The sequence below is a fragment of the Camelus bactrianus genome, chromosome 11 (assembly GCF_048773025.1).
Source record: "Camelus bactrianus isolate YW-2024 breed Bactrian camel chromosome 11, ASM4877302v1, whole genome shotgun sequence".
NCBI classification, from domain to species: domain Eukaryota; kingdom Metazoa; phylum Chordata; class Mammalia; order Artiodactyla; family Camelidae; genus Camelus; species Camelus bactrianus.
Genome location: NC_133549.1, coordinates 6,905,895 through 6,926,045, shown reverse-complemented (window position 1 = coordinate 6,926,045; position 20,151 = coordinate 6,905,895). Strand labels below are relative to the sequence as shown.

Here is a 20,151-nt window from a genome sequence, read left to right as displayed (position 1 = left end):
TAGGGTTTGCTGTTGGATTGGGTGTGGGGTTTCAGGGAAACTCACAAGTTTCACCACATCAGAAAAGCTGGAACTGTCTGGGTGGGGGCAGGCTATTGGAGAAGCAGGCTTAGGGATGGAGAAAGGAGCTCACCTGTGGACAAGTCCAGTTAGAGCTGAACACAGGACCTCTAGTGCTGATGCTGGTTAGATGCTGATGATAAAGGAGAGGAATTCAAAGGAAGTCTTGGCTGGAAACCAAGGTTTGTGGGTCAGGGAGAGACAGCACTTAAAGCCTTGGAACTAGGTGAGATCATTTAAAGACCAAATGTGAAAAGGAAAGGGCAAAACGTGTGTGTGTTGCGGTGGTGGGGAGTGGAGTAGACTGAGCAGGAGAAGCCACAGAGGTAAGAATCAGGAAGCTGTGGAGCAGGGAGAGCAGGGCCAGGTGAAGTGACTGTTTCATGGAGAAGGGGATGTCAGCTGTACCAAATGCTGATGGGGAAAGATGAGAATTGAGGGGTGACCACTTGATTTAGCAACATGGAGGCCACAAGTGACCTTTACAGCGTGATTGGGTGAATGGTGGGGGTGAGGCTTGGAGTGGGTTCTAGAAAGAAGTGGCAGAACATTTGGAGGGGAGTCTGGACAAGCCTCTGACAGTGTCTGCTTTAAAGGGAAGGAGAGATGGGGCAGCAGCTGTTGGAGATACGAGGGTCCAGATCCGATAGAGAGGTGAACACACTGATGCAGGAGAGGAGGGAGTTACTGGAGTGATGTCCTAGGGTGGAGAGCTTGACTTTCCAGGAGCAGAGAGCCAGGGGAGGTGGAGACGGAGGAGGGTCCGAGGAGCAACTGCATCCCGGCCGAGCCGACACCGCGGGCCAGGGCAGTTGGACTCCCGCGGCAGGAGGAGCTTGATCCTCCGAGGTGGCGGGGCGCTCCTTTCCTTACCCTTTCGGAGCTGCTCCTGCTCCCTCTTCGGAGCCATACTTCATCGTGGGCGCGCGGTCCTGGCGTCGGGTAGCCGGCCTGGCGCAGCCCGGAGGCCTGGGGTGAGGATCGGTTGGTGCGGGCGGGGGCGCCGGGGTCTAGCCCGGGGGACGGAGGGCGGCGACCGGGCCCGGGCTGGGGTCGCGCCGCTCTTCGGGGTCCCTGGGGGCTCGGCTTGTAGGGAGGGGGCGCTGCGATGGCGCGTCAGGGAGCTGGGCTGGTGGGCAGGGTATTGGGGATGGGGGGGCCTGTGGTTTCTGTCCGGGGCTGCTGAGGCTGAGTCTGAGGGAGGAACACTGAGCCTCGGGACACGCCCGGGCCTGGGTGGGGGACGGGACTCTGCCTTCCCAGCCTCCGCAGGCGGTTGGGGTTAGGGCGCTGGGCCTGGGACGCCACCCTAGGTCCTGTCTGCCCTGGGGATGGGGCCAGTGGACTTTCCCTCCAGGTTCCCTCCTTCATTCTTAAGGACAAATTGTTAGGAGAATTGTTATTGTCTGTTTTAATGTTCTGCCTATGTGAGTTTGGCACTGGCACTTGTCTAACTACCAGCAACTTTAAATTTAAATCTTAGAGGATCCAAACTTCTAGTACAGATGGTGCGATGTTGCCAGGAAGGTTTGCACGTATAAAATCCGTGTCTTGTATGTATATTTTCTTGCACAGTTCAGGTGAGTGAAAGCGGCTTGCAAGGTCCTGAGGGTTTCGGATTCCTGGTTGTGAGTATTAGACCCTAGTGAAAATACGGGCGAGGACGACTGGCTTACTGGCCCTTATCAAGTGACCCGCGGGCTCTGACTACTTGGAGAATGCTGTTCATAGGGATTATTATTCGGATAGTTTTGTGGTGGCTAAACTTGATTTTTAGAGCATTTTTCAGCAGAGTAATTTTTTCTCCCTTGCTGTGGAATTGCCCAAATGAGATTCCGGTGTTGCAACTTCTGGGCGTGTTTTGTCTGGGGAGACTGGGAACAGACTCTGGAAGTTAAGTTCTCACAGCCCCCTTGTGAATCCCCTAAGCTTGAAAGCTTTGGCTGTGGGGTAGTTGTTTACTTTGTTTTCTGTTCCCTCTGGGAGGAAGCATTGTCTCCTACTTTGTATCTTCCAGACATCTGTGGCCTCCCCCACCCCGCCCCCCTGTTTGTGAGCAGTGAATGAGGAGAGGCTGGCCTAGTGGTATGCAGAGGTCTGCAAAAGGAAATCCAGGAGTGGTTTTAGTGAAATGAGAGCTTTGTGCCATGAATAGCGGTGGCTCAGACCAGACAGCAACTTGAAGAGATGGCTGTCCTTTGATGAAGCCTGGGCTGATGTTTTTTAGATCGCTGAGTTATGAAGTATTTTGTCTGGAACCTGGGAAGCCATTTCATTATTGCCATTTGGTGTACGTTCAGTACCTTCCAGTATCACTGATGTTAACTTGTCTTTGTCCTAAGAAATATTAGTCGCAGCTTGAAGTGTTATTTACATAGTGCTGCTGCTTGGTTATCTGCCGATTTCATGATGCAAACTTCCTCAGACTTCTACTTTGGAGGCTTTTCTTCCTGGTCTGAACTAAGGCAGCTGCTGCATTTATTTTACTTTTACATTTAAACCCACAAAAATCTCTGGATTAAAAAAAAAAAGTGCCTTTAAGGTTTGAGAATCTCCTTTCACAAAATTTGATTACTTTGCACCCAATATTCATTACTTTGACCTCGTCTTTGTTCTGAAGGCCACATACAAGGCACTAAAGTTATTGCAGAAGTAACTTGAAAAACTTGGGAAAGACAATTCTATAGGATTAAAGGAATGCTGAGACTATTCAAGTCTGAAGTCCTTGAAGAGGAAATAAAAAACTGCACTAGGAAGTGTAGTGTAGCCTGTAACTGGAGTCCTTGTGGGGCTCTGGGCCTGAGATTCTCCTAGAGGCTAGAAGAGTCACTTAAAATAGCCTTCAGGAAAAACCAATTTTTAAAAATAAGGTGGCAAAAACCAACCAAACAAAAACACCCAACATTTAGCAGTGTTCAGGTGTCAGTAAGCAAGGTTTTCTTTCTTTTGAAGTGTCATTTGACTACTTCCCTTACCAAGATAATTGTGTGGAAAAATGTAGATTCCAATATTAAAATTTAAAGTGAATTGAGTTTCCTACTCTTACTAGTGATGACTGGAGTAAAAATTATCCATATAAAAAACTCTCTAGTTTTGTTTTGTTTTTTTAATTCTGAAAGCTTTCTAGCTTCTTTCCTATTTAGGTCTTTAATCTGCCTGGAATTTACTTTGGTGTGTGGTGTGAAGAGTAGTCTCTTTCCCATGTGAATATTGAAGTACCATTTATTAAGAAGAATGCTGTTTCCCTACTGACCTGCTGAGGCATTTCTGCCAGATATCAAGTGTTGGTGTATGTAAGTGTCCTTTCTGAGCTCTCTGTGCTGTTCCATTCTGTCTTTCTATCTTTAGATCAACAGCACGCTGTCTGAATGTCTACTGCATTATAATAGGTGTTACTGTCTAGTAGACTAGATTTTCCCATCTCGTTCTTTAAGAGTGTCTTGGCCATCTTGGCACTACACTCCCTACAAGTTTTAGAATCTTTTGACATCTTCTACCAAAATCTCTGTTGGGATTGTTACTGGCATTGATACCTATACTATACTTGCTTGTGCAGTGTTTATTCATCACATACCTTTCCGTCTACTTAGGTGTTCTTTGATACTTGCCAATAAAGGCTAATGTAAGGTTTCTTCCTGCACACTTTCAATCCATATAGTCCATACGTTGTTCATAGTACTTGATGCCAGTGTAAATGCTATTTCTTTTTCTCTTTCAGTCCATTACAATGCGATGAATGTCACTGATTGATTTTCCAGTGTTAAACTACTTTTGTCCCTAGAATAGACTGGTCTGCTCATAATGTATTATTCTCTTTATATATTACTGGATTTGGTTGGCCGATGTTATGATTACAGTTTTGGAGTTTACTTCCTTGAAGGCCATTGGCCTGTAATTTTTATTTCTCTGTCTTTGTGAAGTTTTAGAATTAAGGCTGTGCTGGCTTTGTGACCAAGCTGGGGTTTGCTTCCTCTTTTTCTGCTCTCTGCAGGAGGTCCTGTACTAGTGACATTATTTCTTCCTTAAATGTTTGGTAGACTTCATCAGTGAAGCCACTGGACCTGGAAGATGTATATTCCTTTAATAATTATAGGACTATTTAGATTTTACATTTCTTTTGGTATAAATTTTGGTAATTGTATTTTTGAAAGAAATATATCCATGTCATCTGAATTTTTAAATATTGTTCATAGTATTTTCTCATTATTTTCCATATATATAGGATCCTTAATTAATTTCTTTTTAAAATCTTGCTTGTTTTTTGTTTTCTTTCTCTCTTTCTCAGTTTCTGATCACTCTTGCCAGCCAGGGATTTTCAACTTTATTAGTCATTTCAAAGAACCGTGTTTTTTCTTTTCTTTTGATCTTTCCATTGTATATATTGCATTATTTTATATGTTATTAATTTCCACTCTTATTTATTCTATGTTTTTGGGTTATTTTCTTTTTCTAATATCTAAAATGGATGCTTTCTCATTAGTTTGCTGCATTTCTTACTTCAAGACTAAAAATCTACTTAGAAGCACAAACTTTGACATGTAACATTGAAATTTTTCTTTATTGACAGATAGTTGATTTATAATGTTTCAGATATGTAGCAAAATGACTCAGTTATACATATATAAACATATATTTTAGATAATTTTTCATTGTAGGTTATTACAAGTCATTGAATGTAGTTCCTCGTGCCATACAGTAGGTTCCTGTTATTTATCTATCTTATATATAGTAGTGTGTATCTGTTAATCCCAAATTCCAGATTCATCCTTCCTCACTCCCCTTTCCTCTTTGGTGACTTTAATTTTGTTTTCTATGTCTGTGGGTCTAGTTCTGTTTTATAAATACATTCACTTGTGTCACTGTTTTAGATCCCACATGTAAGTGCTATCACATGATATTACTTTTTCTCTGGCTTACTTCACGTAGGATAATCATCTCTAGGTCCATCCATGTAGCTTCAAATGGCATTAATTCATACAGTATTCCACCTGAATACCACATCTTTATACATTTATATGTCGATGGACATTTAGGTTGCTTCCATGTCTTCGCTGTTGCAAACAGTGCTGCTGTATGTGTCTTTCTGAGTGAGAGTTTTCTCTAGATATGTGCCCAGGAGTGGGATTCCTCGATCATATGGTAACGCTATTTTTAGTTTTTAAAAGAAGCTCCATACTGTGCTCCATAGTGGCTGCACCAGTTTTATTTGTGGAATTTTTGTTATTATTATGTTCTAAAGAGTTACTAAGTTCCATTTGGTATTTCCTTTTTGTCCACTGCATTGTTTAAGAATGTATTTCTCCATTTTCAAATATATGGGGATTTTCTCATTATCTTTTCATCATGTCTTGCCATTATTGATTGCATTGTTGTAAATCATGTTTACCACTCTTTCAATTAAGCATGGTCTTTTTGTAAATGTTTCAGATAGAATGTGTAATCTGTTCTCATTGGGTGTGAGTTGTAGGTGTGTCATTAGGTTAAATGTGTTAATAGCTATATTGATCAAATTGTCTATTTCTTCACTGAATTTAACTGCTTTTGACTGCTTTTTCTATCTATTCCTCAGAGACTGTGTTAAATCCTTCCATTGATATTTTGGTTTTTCTATATCTGTAGTTTTGAGTTTTACATATTTTGAGCTTCCTTTCTTAAGTACATATCAACCTTAAATTGTTACATCTCCTTGGTAAGCTGAACTTTGTATTACCATGTAATAACCCCCTTAATCTCTAGGAATACTTTTTTACTTTAAAATCTATTTTGTCTGATACTAACATAGCCACACTAGCTCTTTTTGGGTTAGTGTTCACACAGCGTATTTCTTTTATTCCTTTTTCTTACAGTCTTTCTGTATCTTTATGTTTTAGATGTGACCTTTGTAAAGATACAGTTGAATTTTTTAAAAGTCCGATTTACAACTATTTGCCATTTAACTAAAGCATTTAATTATCTTACATTTGATAGAGTTATCAATGTATTCATGTTAAAAGTAACATCTTATTTTGTTCTCTCTATTCATCATCCTCTTTTATCTTTCTTTTTCTTTCCTTTCCTTTCTCGCTTCTTGGGTTTGTTTATATTTGTCACTCCACTTTCCCCCCTGATTTTCCTCTCTGCCCCTCTTTGTGTTTGTCTGTTATTTTCTCCTAAATTAAAATCTGCATTCTTAATTTACCAATTCTACAGTTAACCAATATTTTTACTATTTTCCTGGACAACACATCTGCTGGCTTGTATTTTCATTCTTTTACTTTTGCTTTACTCCACAGACATCACTGTTGTGGACAGTGCTCATTTATATCTACCAACCTATTAAATGCCCTTTCCTTTCCATTCCTTCTTGTGTCTCAGTCCTTCCTCCTGGGATCACTTTCCTTTTGCATGAAATACCTCCTTTAGCATTTCCGTTAGTGCAAACCTGCTTCTCAGTGAACTCTTTCAGTTTTGTTTGCCTGAAAACAATATTTCACCCTCTTTCTCGAAAGCTATTTTTCCCCTAGTCTGGAATTCTAGGTCAGAAATGTTCTTTAGTACATCAGAGTTTCATACCACTATTTTCTGCCCTGTGTGTGTGTGCACACTGTTGAGAAGTCCACTGTCAGTCTAAGGAGTCTGTTATTTCCTCAACCTGCTTTAAAGAATTTTCTGTCTTAGTTTTCTAGTGTTGCTTTACATTATATCAACATGTTGGCTTTTTACTGAGGTGTTCCAAGTGCATAGTGATGGGTTTTTGCAGTTGAGAGGCCTGGGGGATAGGATGAGACACAGAGATGCATAGAGTTTGTAGGAATTTAGACTGGGATTTCCACATCTTTGAGCCTCAGTTGTTGGTTCTATGAAAGAGGTTTGGTGATATTTACTTGGAATTTATGTATTTATGTTGTATACCTGGAGCGTCCACTAGGTGCCAGATCCTGACCTGGGGAGTGTGAACACAAAGATGAGCCTCTGCTTCTGAGACTCTTCCAGCAAGTTGGGTTCCGGTAGGCTTGTTAACAGACATGTGCAGAGGGGAGCGTTACAGCCAAAGGCAGTACAGGATGGTGGGTTCTATGAGCTCTCTGGGGTGTGAGTCACAAAGACTTCCTGGTTGGTGGGGCTTGAATTTATCTTAGAGGTTGAGTAAATTTTCACTGGACAACTCAGGAGAGAAGGTATTTGTAGGAGAGAGAAGAGCATGAGCCAGGGCTGAAAGGTGGGAAAGAGCATGGCTCTTTAGTGGTACTGAATTGTTCGGATGGGAGAGGGGAAGCCTTTGGGAAGGTGCTGATTGGCTTAGTTGGATGAGTGGCCATCCCGAGACCAATCGTGTGAAGCCTGGGCCAGGCTCTTGCAAGACCTCCGTTACTGCTGCAGCCCTGAGTGCTGGTGTAGTTCCCAGGGGAGGAGGTGTTACTGGGTGCCAGTCCTGGAGGTGTTCATTGCAGCTTGAGCAGTCTGACCTTTGTTTGGCAGTCAGAGGAGTCAGTAAAGGATTCATTTAATTTAATTAATTTTAATTAAATTTTTAATTGTGATGAAATACACATAACATAAAATTTGTCATTTTAACCATTTTTTAAGTGAACGACTCAACGGCCCTTCAGTATAGTCACACAGATGTTCAACCATCCATCTCCAGAGCTGTAAAAGCAAGTTGCTATTTGACTCATTTGTGGTAAATGATAAAAGTTACTCAGCATGATTTTTGTATTGTTTATCAATTCTTCCGCTTTATTTAGTTACACACACCCTCTGCACCAGTTTGTGCATTTGGATATTTTCTATTACAAGTTATATGGTAGAACTTTGTCTTTCAAGCTTCTTATGAAATTACATAAAAGAAAAAGATCAGATCTTGAATCAACAGCTAATTTATCATTTTTGTCCATCTCTGAGGGGATTCCCAGGGAATATATAATGATGTCCTAGACTAAGAACTTGCTGTGTTGCTTATGAATACAGAGGGAGCTAACTACTCATGGAAAATTTTTGGAAGGCCACCTATGCCCTGAAATGTACAAAACTGGTAAAATTGATATTTATCTGGCATGTATAATTTTTGTAGCTTGATTAATTAGTAATAAAATATACACTGGTTCGGTGAATAATGTTGCTGTCACTTTCAACCTTAGTTGTACAATTACTCTATCTAATAATACATAGTGTGTTCCCATGAAGAGATAAAGCAAGGTGAGTGCAGTCCTTTTATCTGTATTCTAACTGGTATCCCAGGAGGCCATCAGCATGAGTTTTAATTCAAAACATCTGTGTTACCTAAACATACTAGATACTGAAATACTATTTAGATGATTCTGTTAGATGTTTCATATTTACACACATTAAACAGCATTTTATATAATTAAATGTAAAAAGGTTAAGCAAAATTAATTTTTGAACAAATTTTGAATAAAAGACATTACAGAATTATACATTGACCCAGAGCTTTTATAATCTCCCTTAACTGAAGCTCTGTACCCATTAAACCACCACACCCCATTTTCCCTCCCCTCCCAACCCTAGCTCTTTACAGCCTCCATTCTACCTTCTGTCCCTATGACTCTGACTACTCTAGGGACCACATACGCATGGACTTATAGAGTGTTTATCATTTTGTGACCGATTTATCCTGGAAGCCTTATGTCCTCAAGATTCATCCGTGTTGTAGCAGGTCAGAATTTCCTTCCATTATGAGGTCAGATTGTACAGATATACCACATTTTGTTTGCCTGTTGATCTTATTAATGGATGTTTGGGTAGCTTCTGCCTTTTAGCTATTGTGAATGTTGTGAACATGGGTGTACTAATATTTCTTTGAGAACCTGCTTTCAGTTATATTGGGTATATACCCAGAGGTGGAATTGCTAGATCATATGTAATTTTTAGTCTGTATATTTCTAGTTTTTTAAAATTATGATAGAACTGAAAATAGCATTATATTAGTTTCAGGTGTAAATCATCATGATTCAGTATCTGTATACATTGTGAGATGATCACAATAATAAGTCTAGTTAACATTCACCACCATAGGTAGTTACACAAATTATTCTTTTGGTAATACTATTTTTAGTTTCTTGAGGAATTGATATGCTGTTTTCCATAGCGTCTGCACCGTTGTATATTCCTACGAACAGTACACAAAAGTTACAATTTTTTCACATATTTGCCAACACTTGTGTTAAAAAGGTTTTTTTTTTTGATCCTAATAGGTGTGAGGTGTTATCTCACATCATGGTTTTAATTTGCATTTTCCTAATAACTAAAGATGCTGAGCTTCTGTTTATATCTTTTTTGGCTATTTTCGTATCTTTTTTGGAGAAATATCTTTTAAAATCCTTCACCCATTTGTTTTAATTGAAGGTTAGTTGATTTACAGTGTTGTGTTCTGGTGTACAGCATAGTGATTCAATTATACATACATATAAATATATATTCTTTTTCATTATTTCTTGTTGTTTCAAGATATTGAATGCAGTTCCCTGTGCTCTACAGTAGAAACTTGTTGTTTATTTTATATATAGTTGTTTGTATCTATGAATCCCAAACTCCTAAATTATCCCTCTTCCTCTTCCCCTTTGGTAACTCTACATTGGTTTTCCATGTCTATGAGTCTCTTTGTCTCTTGTTTTAATTTTAAAGATCCTACATATAAGTGAAATCATGTATTTATCTTTCTCTGCTTGACTTACTACACTTATTTTGATTACCTCTAGACCCATCCATGTTGCTGCAAATGTCAGCATTTTATTCTCGTTCTATGGCTGAGTAGTATTCCATTGTATATACGTACCACACCTTTTTATCCATTCATCTTTTGATGGAAATTTGAGTTGCTTTCATGTCCTGGTTATTGTAAATAGTGCTACTGTGAACATTGGGGTGCATGTCTCTTTTGGAGTTAGAGTTTTCTCTGGATGTATGCCCAGGAGTGGGATTGCTGGGTCGTATTCTTCATCCATTTTTAATTTACTTATTTTGTTGTTGTTGAGTTGTAGTAAAGACTTAAGCAGGATGTTCTCATTTTGACCTATGGTTTGGAGAGGACTGAGCTTGAAACTTTTGCAGTAACCAGGGCAAGAGTAGAGGAGGACCAGAGCTGTCTGCAGCTGAGAGGATGCACACTGCACATATAGGTGTTCTACACAATGGCCCACCTGGCTGTCCTTCTCTGGACCTTGGGTGGCCTTGGACAAGGAAGACTTAGGTCATTCCCTTAAAGTCTGGGATCTGCCAAGATCCTTGCCTTGTTAACTTCCATGAAAGGCTCAAAGTAGTCCCAGGCCCATGTGAAATCCAGGGTTTTGGTCCTTCCAAGTGACCCAGGCTTGAATGGCTTATAATCAGGGCTATAGGATGTCTGGTCTTCTGCAGCAGTGGCTGGGGGGTGGGGCAGGCTCTAGAAATCACAGAGAGTGACGCCATGTTGGAACACATAAAAGCAGACTCTCCTATTCCTGTTTTTGACAAGCAGATAGTTCAAAGGGTTGTAGAGTCAGACTGCCTGGGGTCAAATCCTACTTGGTCACTTCCTGGGTGGGCAACTTACATAAACTTCTAGTACCTCAGTTTCCTCCTCTGTCTAATGAGAATAATTAGCATGCTTCCCCTATTAAGAATTAAGAGTAAATGAGTTAATAATGTATGTAAAGCATTAGAGCCACGCCTAGTTCATAGAAAATTATGACCAGTATTGTCATTTTCACTGAGATCAGGGCCTCCCCAGCTTCTGATTTAACTACTGCCCAGCTTCCTGCAGCAATCCCCACCCAGGTCAAGGTGCCTGTATTACCCAACCAGGTCCTGTCTCCTGGGGGTTCTCATGCCCATCATAACAGGGCCTGATCCCAGGCTGCCAGCATAGGGCAGCATTGCACCATGCTGTCCCTGCACAGAGCAGTAGGTCCAGCCTGGGAAGTCTGCATCTGTGTCCCTGGCAGGATCCCCTCTGGCCTGGCATGCTGGGCATGGGTGGCTGGAGACTGTTGTTTCTGCCAGCACAGCTCCTGGCATCCGCCTTCAGGAGGCTCCCAACCCTGTGGGGCTCCTGTAGCTCTTTCTCTGCCCTTTGTGCAGCCTGGAGGCACTAGAAAATGGCCTTGACTTGGTGCACAATCTCCTCATCTGTAAAATGGGAACAACTCTGTTGCAGGGCTTGGCTTAGGGTGTAGGGTGGAGGCAGGAGATGTTTTAACAACTTCCACCATGGCCTTCTTTAGGGAGTGGGCTGGGCTGGGAGGTGATGTCATCTGGTGGGGTTTGGGGGGGTGTTAGGGGAGTGGGGAAATGGGGTGTGGGGGGTTGTGTTTCTGGACATGTAACCTGCTGAAGTAGAGTGTGGCCGTGAGGACGTGCACAGGGGTCTCTGCTCCAGGCTGTGGCTGGCTGTGTAGTCCTGAAGACAGGGCTGATCTGGGCATGAGCGCACCTCATTCTTGAAGAGCCTCAGTGCCTTTTCCTCTGTTTCCTGGAATGGCCCTCCCTTTCTCCTTCATTATCTTCTAACCCTGCTTGGGCTTCTCAGAAGTTCTTAACAGCCTTCTAGGTAGCTCAGGGCCTGACATCAACTTCCCCTGGCCCACGCCAGCCCCCAGCAGCAGTCTTAGCTCCATCTGGGGCTACCCAAGTTCCTGCCACTAGGGCCTGAACCTCACACCAGAACAAGTGTCTGTCCCAACATGGCCTTTTGCAAGGAACAAGGGAAGTGGTCCAGCTTCCAGTAAAGAAGAGTCCCAGCTCAGTGGTTCTAGTCCTGGAATCTCAGGGGCTTCAGGGGTCTAGCCCTTGGCTTCCTCCCCTACAATTCCTTGAGGGCCTTGAACACCGGCCAACCCCATTTTAACCATCTGTGGTCACACACCTCCAATAGACCATGGCAGATGCAGGTTCCCCCCGCCTCCTTAGAAGCTTAGGACCTGAAAAGCCCTGCAAAAGAGCCGTGGACTGGCAAAAGAACACTCTGTGACTCCAGCGATCCAGAAATGCACATTTAAACAACTTTGAGACATAATTGTTCTTACCAAATTACCAAAATGAAAAACTTTAGAAATTAATAACACTTAATGTTGGTGGAGATGCAGAGAAACAGTCATGATTTTCTCTTGGAAATATTAATTGGTTCTAAAAAACTGCTTTCAAAGACCATTTTGGAAATATGTATTAAAATATTTAAATCATGTATTCCTTTCTAGTCATTTATCATAAAAATAATTGCATAAGACCCAAAATGCACATATGAGTACTTTTATAGTGGCATAAAAAAAGTCCATCAGCAAGTGACTGGTTAAATAACTAATGACATGTGCATGGGAGAGAACTGTCATCAGGGGAAAAAAATAAAGATAACAGAAAATAAATTCACAGCCAGGAAAGGGCTCACATTAAAATGTTCATTTACTTACTAATTAATTCATTGGTTTAACTTTAACTAACATTTATTGAACATTGAGATGTGTCAGGCGTTGTCCTGGATAAAGGACATAAAATCATAAATGAGATACACCCTATCTTTCTTTTCATGAGTCTTATCCCTCTATGGGGAGACAGATAATAAACAAATGAAAAATAAAATAATTTCATGTATGATCCTTTTGTCAGCTTGTATTTAAAAATGAATAGAGAAAATGATAGGAAGAGAAACATCATAAGATAAACAGTCGTTTCATGTTGGTGGTTAACAGTTAGCATTTGTGTTACTAATAACTGAAAACTTTACTGCAGGAGCTGAACTAGTCAACGGTTGAACTGTCTCGTGTGTCCTGTGTCCGGGGCTGAGAAAGCCGACCACTGTCATCTGGCAGCACTGCCACCTGGGGTGAGGCTGTCAGTCTCTGCTTGGCTCCTCAAGGTCACATCACAGCCTCTTCTGGATCTGCTGTCCACATTCCAGGTCTGAAGGAAGAATGGGGAAGTGGGAAGGGAAAAGTCTTTCTCCTGGGGTCTTTATCTTTTTATCATCCAGGATCAGAGCTTCAGCCAAGATAGTTTTTCAGAGAGGGCCACGTGGCAGCTTTTAGCTGCAGGAGGGCGGGGGAGAACATGGAGATGGTGTCAGAAGCGATCGTCATTGTCTTCTCCACATTTTGTGGCATTTTCTAAATCAATCAAGGCATTAAAAAGAGGTTTCATGTAGAGGAAATCAAGAGCTTTCTACATTTTAAGAGATAGGGGAGGGGTGGTGTATTGCATTCTCTTAAGGCCTGGCAGGTTGACAGAATCTGGCAGACAGAAAAAAAGTCACAGAGCCCTGGGTGACACTGATGTGCCTCTTTTGTGGAGAGGAGTACATAGGTTTCAGTGGCGGCGGTGGAAAGTGTCAGCTGAGCAGTAGCCCAGCCTCTCTTAGGTTATGACACTGAATCATCTTCAAGTGGAGCTAAATCTCCTGAGATTTGCCCCTTTCCTCATGAGACTAAGTCCTGTGTACAGGGGAGAAAATTCCCTTTGGCCTGCCTGAGAATAAAATATTTTCTTTACTGTCTGTATGGCGTCCCTCCTCAAGCAAAAAGCAGCCCAGCATCTCACAGGTGATCGCCCCTAATCTTAATCAGGTGGAGCAAAATTGCATGAGTTTTTCCACTTTTCTCTCAAGACTGAGTCTTCTGTTCAGAAGAGAGAAACCTTTTTGAGCCACTGAGAATAAAAGCTTTACTTCACTCTCTGTATGACTTCCTTTCTCAGGCCAGAATTAGCCTCTCAGATGATCACCAAGAATAATCTTTAGGTGGAACCAAACCTCGTGAGATTTGCCCCTTGTTCTCCTGAGGCTGTGTCCCCTGATCTGGGGAGAGAATCCCTTCTGCCCTTTTGAGAATAATAGCATTTCTTTACATTCTGTATGGCTGGCCCTCTCAGGCGAGCAGTAGCCCAGTCTGTGACAGGTGATCCCCAATAATCCTAATCATGTGGAGCCAGATCTTGACAGAGGCCCCAGTTTTCTCATGAGACTAAGTCTCCAGATCATGGGAGATAACTCCCTTTGGCACTCTTAGAATGAAAGCTTTTCTTTACTGTCTGTATGCCTTACCTACTTGGGCGAGGAGTAGCCCAGCCTCTCTCAGGTGATCACCAAGAATCCTCTTTAGGTGGGGCCAAGTCTCATGAGAGTTGCCACTTTTTACACGGATTCTTGCTGCTCCTATATGGGAAAGTGACGTCCCTTATTGGAAATGAGGCCTGTCCTTTATTTGGAGGGAAGAACGGACTCCATCTTCAGATGGTGCCCTTTTTCACTCCTGAGACCAAATCCTATCCTCTACGACTTTTCACTCAGAGGAGCGTGAATCCAGCTTCCCTTGGCTCAGTAAACACATATCGTCTCAGAGAAGCCTCAGCAATTTCACGAGATTTTCCCCTTTTCTCACTAGACCCAGTCCCCTGTCCAGGGGGGAGTAATCCCTTGGCCCTCCGGAGAATAAAAGCTTTTCTTTACTGTCTGTGTATCTTCCCTTCTCGTGCGCGCTGTATCGCAGCCTCTCGCAGGTGGTCATCCTGAAGCCTCTTAAGGTTAAGCCATGTCTCGTGAGATCTGCTCCTCTTCTTGCTGAATTCAGGCCTCTCCTTTGGCGTAAAATCATTCCCCGTATTGGAATCAGGTCGGTTCTTCTTCTGAAGGGATGAAAGGGCTCCATCCCCAGATGGTGTTACTCATAGCTCCAGAGACAGCACCTATCTTGTAAGGATGCATTTTCTTCTCACATGATCGTGAATCCAGTCCGACTCATCTCAGTGAGCACACATCCTCTCAGAAGCCCCAGCGGTCTCAGGAGAGCTGCCCCTTTTCTCGAGAGCCTGAGTCCCCTATTCAAGCAAGAGGAATCCCTTTGGCTCTCCTGAGTGTTAAAGCTTTCCTTTCCTGTCTGTATGCCTTCACTTCTCAGGCCAGCTGTAGCCCAGTTTCTCTCAGGTGATCACCCTGAATCCTCTTTAGTTGGAGTCAAATCTTGCAAGATTTGCACCTTTTCTCACAAGACTTAAGTCCTTGGTTCAGGGGAGAAAAATTCCTGTGGCATCCCTGAGAATAAAAGCTGTTCTTTACTGTCTGTGTGGCTTCCCTTCTCAGGCCAGCAGTCGCCCAGGCTCCCATAGGTGATCACCCCTCATCCTAGTGAGGTGGTGTGAAATCTCATGATTTGTCCCTCTTCTCACAAGTCTAATTCCTGTTCAAGGGAGAAGAGTCCCTTTGGCACTCCTGAGAAACAAACATATGGATCAATGGAACAGAACAGAGAGCCCAGAAATGAACCCACAGACTTTTGGTCAATTAATCTTTGACAAAGGAGGCAATGGAATAAAGACAGTCTCTTCAGCAAATGGTGTTGGGAAAACTGGACAGCAGAATGTAAATCAATGAAGTTAGAACACTCTCTCACACTACACAAAAATAAACTCAAAATGGGTTAAAGACTTAAAAATAAGACAAGACACAATAAACCTCCTAGAAGAAAACACAGGCAAAACATTCTCTCACATTTATCTCAGCAATGTTCTCCTAGGGCAGTCTACCCAAGCAATAGAAACAAAAGCAAAAATAAGCACATGGGACCTAATTAAACTTACAAGCTTTTGCACAGCAAAGGAAATAATAAGCAAAACAAAATGATAACCTTCAGAATGGGAGAAAATATTTGCAAAGGCTGAAACTGACAAGGACTTCATCTCCAGAATATATAACAAGTTCATATGACTTAAAAGAAAAAAACAAACACCCCAATCCAAAAATGGACAGAAGACCCAAACAAGCAATTCTCCAAGGAAGACATACAAATGATCAAAAAGCACATGAAAAAATGCTCAATATCACTAATTATCAGAGAAATGCAAATGAAAACTACAACGAGGTATCATCTCACACCAGTCAGGATGGCCGTCATTCAAAAGTCCACAGATAATGGATGCTAGAGAAGGTGTCAAGAAAAGGGAACCCTCCTACACTGCTGGTGGGAATGCAGTTTGGTGCAGCCACTGTGGAAAACGGTATGGGGATTCCTCAAAAGACTAGGAATAGACTTACCATATGACCCAGCAATCCCACTCCTGGGCATATATCCAGGTGGAACCCTAATTCAAAAAGACACATGCACCCCAATGTTAATAGCAGCACTATTTACAATAGCCAAGACATGGAAACAACCTAAATGTCCACTTACAGATGACTGGACAAAGAAGATGTAGTATATTTATACAGTGCAATGCTATTCAGTCATAAAAATGACAACATAATGCCATTTGCTGTAATATGGGTTCCCTGGAGAATGTCATTCTAAATGAAGTAAACCAGATAGAGAAAGAAAAATATCGTATGAGTATCACTCATACGTGGAATCTAAAAAAAAAAAAAGAAGAAGAAGAAGACAAGTAAACTAAAATACAAAACAGAAACAGACTCACAGACATAGAACTCAAACTTGTGGTTGCCATGGGGGAGGGGTGTAGGAGGGACAGACTGGGAGTTTGAGATGTGCAGATACTGAGAGGTATATATAAACTAGATAAACAAGCTTATACTGTGTAGCACAGGGAAATATATTTAAGATCTTCTAATAGCTCTTGGTGAAAAAGAACATGAAAATGGATATATGTATATTAATTTATGACTGAAAAATTGTGCTGTACACCAGAAATTGACACAGCATTGTAAACTGACTATAACTCAATAAAAAGAAAAAACAATTCAAAAAGCCTCTTTTTTTGTTTTCACTTTCAGGTTCTGCTAATTAAGCCAAGTGTGTAGTCTTAGGTGATGGGGGCTGTGTATATATTTCAAGGACATGATAATAGCTATAACTTCAATTTTTCTCCTGGGAAGTTTCTTCTCTCAGGGTCAACATTTTGAAAAGATGTCTCATCAAGTCAGCTTTCTCTACAGTTTTGGGATGTTGAAAGAGCTCCATCCTGGCATTTCAGAGTTGAGTTCTTGCCAGCATTGGCAAGAGAAGAAGCCAGCCAGAGATCCAACAAGTGGCTGCCTCTCCAGGAGCTGTTCAGCTTTTGAGCTACAGTTTCCCATCATTAACTTGGTATCCTAAATCAGCTATGATCTGAACAACCTTCTGAGGGCCTAGTGATGGATCCAAAGTGTGCTGCTTCTGAGTCTAGCTCCCTAAGGAGTTCTTCTTGGGTCTGTTGGACTCTCTCATCTGTCCCTCTCCAGCAGGAACGGCTGGGGGGATTTGGAGCACTAGGTGATCGGCCTTACGGTGCCCACTGTCTAGCGGAATTGACAGAATTCCTATAGTGGGATCCCCTGCAGAAACACTACCCATCAAGAAGACAGATCCACAGACATTCCACTGGGTTCTCAGTTGCCAGAGGACACCTTGTGACCCGAAAAAGCAGATTCCTTTTCTTCAGAGATGAGCACACTCAGTCCCTCATGTCACCAGCAAAGTGTTTGTTCAGACCAAATGTACATAATCTTCCCAGTTTAAGCCTAATATTGAAAAAGGACAGCCAACCCACTTCCTTTCAATATTCCCCCTAGGTCCCTGCCTAGGAAATGTACCAGTACCCTCCCAGGACTCCAAGTCCCAACAAAAACAGCTCCAGTACAATTCAGGACATTATTTAAAGCAATGACATCCTGATATCAGGAGACTCACCAAAGCACCTAGAAAGACCAAGAAGCAGGTGGCATTAGAAAGACCTGTGCTGGTACCACGCTGCAGTCTGGGGTAGGCTTCAGCTGTACCCCGGTGGTGTTTCTAGACTATCTGAAGAATAATACTTTTCTCTCTGAATAAGAACACAGAATTCCAGAAAACACACCATCTGCAGTCAAAGAAAGGAATCATTTCTCCTGCAGTCATCTTCCCTGTACCCAGGACTGGGGAGACAGTGCTGGCCTTCCCAAGGCCAGGATGAGCTGGCTAACACACCCTGTCTCTCCAGCTTCCTCTCACTGTCAGCCCCGGCAGTTTCCTTGCTGGTATTTTTGTCTTGATCTCTGAGTCTCTCCTTACACCTGTCTTTGTCTCTTTTTCTCCCTGTCAGTCTCTGTCCTTGTCACAGTGTCTCTGTTCTTCTCTCTCTCCCCTTTCACTTGCTCTCTTTTACTCTTCTTGCCTCATCTTTGCTGTGGTTGATGCCTGATGAACATGTCTCTGCCTCTCTTAGGTCCTCACAGGCAGGGCTCTTTCATAAAACACAATCACTGGCAAATGCCTCTGTCAAAAATTCACTACACCCAGACGACAGTAATTAAAATCCCATGCTGCCTGGGAAAGACTCATTGACTGGGAGTGACCTCTTGGTGGATACAGGCCATGGCCACTTCTAGGTCAGGAGACTCTTCTGTACTCCATCCCCATCTTTCAGTCGCAGGTCATTGTCTTCAACAGTGAGATGATGTGCTGGCTGCCTCACTAACAGAGACAAAGGATAGTAGGTTTTTTTTTTTTTAAGTCATTTCTGAGTGTTTTGTGTAGAAAATTTGGTGCATCAAGAAAAAAATTTAATAGAGAAAGACTATCTTACAAACCATTGTAAATTACAGTGATCCCTTGTTTTAACAACCTTCTATTATGATTTGAAGCCTGCTAACGAGGCATGTTTGTACCAAAAAAATAGCACATAAAAATCCAGAGGACAAACAACAAAGTATTCTAAAAGCATACTCATTTGCTGGAGCCAACCTGAGATTCAACTGCAATTAGATATTCAAAATTGCAACAGTGCATAGCAGAGTGTCATGAAATAAGCATTTCTCCTGCTTCCATAGGCTTCCCTTCATCGTGCAAAATTTATCACAGGACCCCCCAAAACAAAAAGCCATCAAGCCTTTTAATTTGAATTTTCAAATATTTGAGTGTCTATAACTGCTCAAAATGCTCATTGAACTTAGAGTAAACTTGCTTCTCCAAAAGATGGCCTGTTGCTGAAAAAGAGTACCACCAACAGGAAACACACACATACACACTGTTCAGAAGGCTCTCGAAATGCAAAAATGTCAAAATGGCCATGTCTTTCTAATTTTGGATAGATGTTAGTATGTCACAACTTGCCCTCCAGGAGGCGCTCTGGGACTCAGTAATTGTCATTTCTGTCAATAAAGTGGGAAAATGCTCAAAGGTAACCTGGAGCCTTTTGGATCTGATCCTACCCCTTAAGTCTTTTAAGAAGTGCTATCTGAGTACACTCTCCAGGCGGCTGGTGGTCCAGGGACATCATGTGGTTTCCACACCCACCATCTATGCGCAACCAGAATCCAAAGGCAACATCACAGCTCTGGACACATCGAGGGGAGACTTGAGCCCCGCGGCCCCGACTTTGTGGCTCCTCTCGGGCGGCCGCCTGGTCCAGAGCCCGCGAGCCTCGGGGCAAGTGGCCGAGTCCGGGGCCCGCAGCCCCAGGCCAGGTCCCGCCCCGCCCCGTCCCCCGCCGCAGGCGCCTGAGGGGACGGCCCCGCTGCCCTGTGGGCCCGGAGCGCGCGCAAGAGGGACGCCCTCCACTCAAAGCCGCCTTCGTGGCCCGAGCCCAACGGCCTTACGCTGCCGACAGCGGAGCGGCTGCGACTGGTAGCGGCGGCCCCGGAGCCGAGGACCCGGGTAGGATCGCGGCCTGGCAGCTGGAGACTCGGGCCCCTTGCTGGCGCGCAGGCGGGCGGGGAGGAGCGACAGGCAGGGCTGCCCTTACCAGCCTCTGTGCTTCTCCCCGGCCGCCGGGAGGGTCACATAGTCAGTGACCCACTCAATCTTCAACTTCCTTGTCACGACCCAGGGCCTTCCAGGCACCCACACAGTTCAGGGGTGAATCCCCTTCCCCGCAGCCCTCACACCTGCCTCTGCTCACGCCTGCGCACTGGCTCCTGGGGGGGGGGGGGGGGCTGGGGGCGGCTCCCAGCCTCAGGACTGCCGCAGGGATAGCCATGTTTATTTTTCATTTACTGAAAGTATTTCACTTGGGATCAAATGTAAAAGAAATACGTGGTAAGATTTCTTGTCCAAAACATAATTTAATGACTACAGTCTGCCTTTGTAAGATTTCCTTAGTGACCATTATTTGGATCCCATCAACTGACCTGAGTCAAACAGCAGGTACCAAAATTGTTCAGTAGTACATTTTCCTTGCGTCATCAGTGAGTAATGCATTTGACCATGTGGAGTTTTATTGGAT

The 20,151-nt window shown here is 43.0% G+C and overlaps 1 long non-coding RNA gene across 4 annotated transcripts in view; it reads left to right on the top strand.

Moving 5' to 3' along the window:
• The window catches only part of LOC141579019 (uncharacterized), a 70,854-nt gene that overhangs the window by 40,105 nt on the left and 10,598 nt on the right, over window positions 1-20,151 (top strand). For 2 of the 4 annotated variants that reach the window (XR_012509898.1, XR_012509897.1), the window contains 2 exons: window positions 12,760-12,928; window positions 15,207-19,796. This is a non-coding gene — a long non-coding RNA (uncharacterized LOC141579019). Of the gene's footprint in view, window positions 1-801; window positions 1,035-12,759; window positions 12,929-15,206; window positions 19,797-20,151 lie in introns of those variants that run through there. The other 2 variants (XR_012509900.1, XR_012509899.1) reach the window with 2 other exon arrangements.